The sequence below is a fragment of the Gobio gobio genome, assembly GCF_949357685.1.
Source record: "Gobio gobio genome assembly, chromosome: 10".
Taxonomy (NCBI): domain Eukaryota; kingdom Metazoa; phylum Chordata; class Actinopteri; order Cypriniformes; family Gobionidae; genus Gobio; species Gobio gobio.
In genome coordinates this window covers 34312705-34316958 of record NC_137116.1, presented here as the reverse complement: position 1 = coordinate 34316958, position 4254 = coordinate 34312705, and positions in this window count along the sequence as shown.

Sequence of the window (4254 nt, the reverse complement as noted above, 5' to 3'; positions counted from 1 at the left end):
AACCACATGGTGTGTTTCTTTGTCATAACAATTTTTTGACTCGATCTACTGTATTAATTTATTCAAAAATACACAAAATGTAATCCATGCATACAATGACTATGACATGCAGTGGGGGGAAAAAAGCATAAAACAGGAAATGATGTCATAGAGGGGACCCTTGATGACCCTCATGACTCAATAAGTCTTAAATTCCGATAAAGTGACTTTTTATGACAAGCCAAGATTAGTTCAGGGGCCATTTGCATAAACTTAGCTGCTAAGTTAAGACTTCATGTGTTTTAAGAACTAGTATGACCAACAGTTATTTAGGGCTAATCTTACGGATTAAAATGAGTTCAATCTACCTTTTACCTTTGTAACTGATTTAAAAAAGTTATGACCAGTCTTGAAGAAAAAATGTGATGAAAAAATGTGGATTTGGATCAAAAAATGTTTGATGACTTTGATGTAAGACTAGTCAGTTTATGCAACCGGCCACAGGTTATAAAATGTGGTGTGAATCCTCAAATATATAATATTTATATATTAATCAGTCATGATATTGGTTAAAAATTGTATCTTGAAAAAATCATAAAACATTATGTACACTATATTGCCAAAAGTTTTGGGACACCTGCCTTTACATGCACCTGAACTTTAATGGCATCGTATTTAATCCGTAGGGTTTAGTATGGAGTTGGCCCATCCTTTGCAGCTACAACAGCTTCAACTCTTATGGGAAGGCTTTCCACAAGTGTGTTTATGGGAATTTTTGACAATTCTTCTAGAAGCACATTTGAGGTCAGGCACTGATGTTAGATGAGAAGGCCTGGCTCGCAGTCTCCACTCGAATTCATCCCAAAGGTGTTCTATTGGGTTAAGGTCAGGACTCTGTGCAGACCAGTCAAGTTCCTCCACACCAAACTCGCTCATCCATTTCTTTATGGACCTTGCTTTTTGCATTGGTGCGCAGTCATGTTGGAACAGGAAGGGGCCATCCCCAAACTGTTCCCACAAAGTTGGGAGCATGAAATTGTCCAAAATGCTTGGTATGCTGAAGCATTAAGAGTTCCTTTCACTGGAACTAAGGGGCCAAGCTCAACCCCCTGAAAAACGACCCCACAACATAATTTTATACACATGTTGCCATGGAAGTGATTGGAACATCAGAATTCAATGATTTGGAGGGGTGTCCCAATGCTTTTGGCAATATAGGCTGCGTCCGAAAACCTAGGCCTTATCAGACAATGGCTTGTAAGCCAGCGTTTGTGCATGAAGGCACCTCACGAAACTAATTTCGGACAGACTTCTGAGGCAGTGTAACAGTTTAATGATCTACACTACAGCAAATAGAGAGAGCTTTTTGTGAGAACTCAACATAAATTGTATTGCTACATTAGTAATTTCTCATTAGAAATGACATCAGAAGTGCAAAATGTTGGTAAATAATCTTACATTTACACACAAACTGACCAGCAAACGCAACTTTCGAACAGAATCTTTTTTTCCCAGCTCAACTGTCACAGAATGGAACACACAGGATTGTGGGATATCAAAGGCAGTGAAGGATACATGCTGCCTTCAAAAATCGATCAGATGAAGGTATCTCAGGAGGCAGGAAGTGAAGTTAACATTGCATTCAGACGTGCCTTGATGCCTTCCTACCTTGAAATATGTCCTCTAAAGGCAGAATTTTCCAGGTTTCGGACACAGCCATAGTGTATGTATCTTCAATACAATATAATTTTTTTCTGACAAGTGGTGGCAAATTCACATAAGCTCGTACAATATATTTTTTCATACTGAGGTTTAAGTTTAAGGGTGGACCTTCATGTTAAGTTTTTGTTTCTAAAAATCTTACATTTTGGACCCAAATTGTACGAATTCAATTAGATTTGCCACCAATTTGCCAAAACATAAAATAGTAACGTGTTCCAATGAGATTGAGTTGTTGCCTTAAATTCATTTACAATCACATGTTAGTTTAAAAACAGTTAAATTGCATGTGTTGAAATTCTTGCTTTAGGTCTATGATATCTCCCACCGAATGAGCCATGATTGTTCTATCTATTGAAATGCAGATGAGAAGCTAATTTGAATAAATAACGATAGAAAAAGTAACATTTGCAGAGATGTACAGTTTGCCAATTCTCTCTCTCTGTGATGCAGAGAGCAGAGTCCGTGGCCTCATTACATGCGTTCTCAATTACAGCTATTCATTGCTGGCAGAGGTCCGCTCAGCTTGTTTTGACAATGGCACTATGCAGCTGTGAAAAACCTCTCTTTCACTTATGCGGAAAACTGCATGCTCTCTTTTCTGATTGTGAGCTTATTAGTCGAAGCTGTTAGTCTGCTGATTGTATTTTTCAAACTGCAACGAAGAAGTGTTGGTGTAACTGTGATTCTCTTATTTATAGCACAGCTGCTCTTCAGCAGTGTCAGGGTATGCAACTGACCTTCTTAAAATCACTTGGAGACGTTTGGAGTTGTTATACAGCACAATCTGCTTAAAGGTGTTGTAAGTGATTTAACCAGTTTGCTACTGTAACTTCAACCACACATCCTCCATCAAAATCCCCCTCCTCTAAAGAAATATCAGCAAACTTGAAAATTCTAAATGATTCACAGCCAGAAAACCTTTATTATTTGCTAGTTTTCTGATCCGAGGGATGCCCCCTTTTTTAAATTAAATTAATTGTATTTACATTTTGACAGGTTGTTTTTTTTTTTTTTTTTTGGATGATTGTTGTTTTCCATTTCAAAATATAAAAAAATATTTAAAAAAAAAAACAGAAATAACAAAGAATAGTCTCAATCAAGCAATATGATTTATGCATCACACTGAACCACTGATGCGAGTTATTATTATTATTATTATTATTATTATTACATTATATTACAATAATCTATATTTTAGATCTATGATTGCTATAGATTAATTGTCACGGGTTGCTCAGGAACGAACCAGGAGTAAATCAAAATGCTATTTATTTAACCTGAGAGAACAACAGGAGCGTAAGCATTCCCAAACATACGTTAACATAAACAATACCGGACAGGGAACTAACTTAAAGGGATAGTTCACCCAAAAGTGAAAATTACCCCATGATTTACTCACCCTCAAGCCATCCTAGGTGTATATGACATTCTTCTTTCAGATGAATACATTCGGAATTATATAAAAAATGTCCTGGCTAATCCAAGCTTTATAATGGCAGTGAATGGCAGCCCAAAATTTGAAGCCCAAAAAAGTGCATCCTTCCATTATAGAAGAAATCTGCATGGTTACTAAATGCCTTCTGACGTGAATCTATGGGTTTGTGTAAGAAAAATATCCATATTTAAAACAATATAAAGTAAAATATCTAGCTTCTGTCATACAGCCTTCCTTATTCAAATTACAAAGAAAGTGTAACACCTCTCGCAGTTCAAAATGCTTATGCTACGTCCAACGGCATACGTCACGTCAGTTACACTTTTTTCATAAGTTGAATACAGAGTTGAATGCGTTTTTTTGTTTGTTTTTTTTTACTTTATTATTAAGACATTTTGTATTGGAACCCGTGGGTTCTCTTCATCTTTGTGACTGAACAACCAACCAAAGTAATGGACTATGCAGCGAAATTTGCTGTGATTGCCCAGAAGGGACTTGATTTATTTAGTTACACTGCATAGTTCTGTCGTATCGCCATCATCATGCCCTTCAACGTGACCCTTAAATTGTTGTTTTGGATCGGGGGCCAACTACCACCAGCCAGTAGACCTCCCAGACACCTAGGGACTAGACTGTAGGGAGGCCATCATTTGATGTCTGGAGTGCGTCTAAACCCAATCCAGACTACAGCCAGACCCAGAGCCCGGCCCACCACCACCCTTGACCGTAGAGACTTCACGATAGCCCCCTGCAGATGGAGAGTGACTGCCCGATAAGTGAGCCAGAGCCCGAAGAGGAAGGAACAGCGCCGACCATCACCCCGGAGCCAGTGCATCTGAGTGAGTTTATTAACCTGGATAAGGAGGTACTGCCTCCCACCTTATCCCACCCAATATTATCTGTTTATTCCTCATCATCGCTGTTTCAAGACAGCACTGAAACTTGTATGGACTGTGAAATATCTGTCTGTTCTGAATCATTGCTGTTTCAAGACAGCACTGAAATTTGTATGGACTGTGAAATATCTGTCTGTTCTGAACCATTGCTGTTTCAAGACAGCACTAAAATTTGTATGGACTGTGAAACATCTGTTTGTTCTTCATCATCGCTGTTACAAG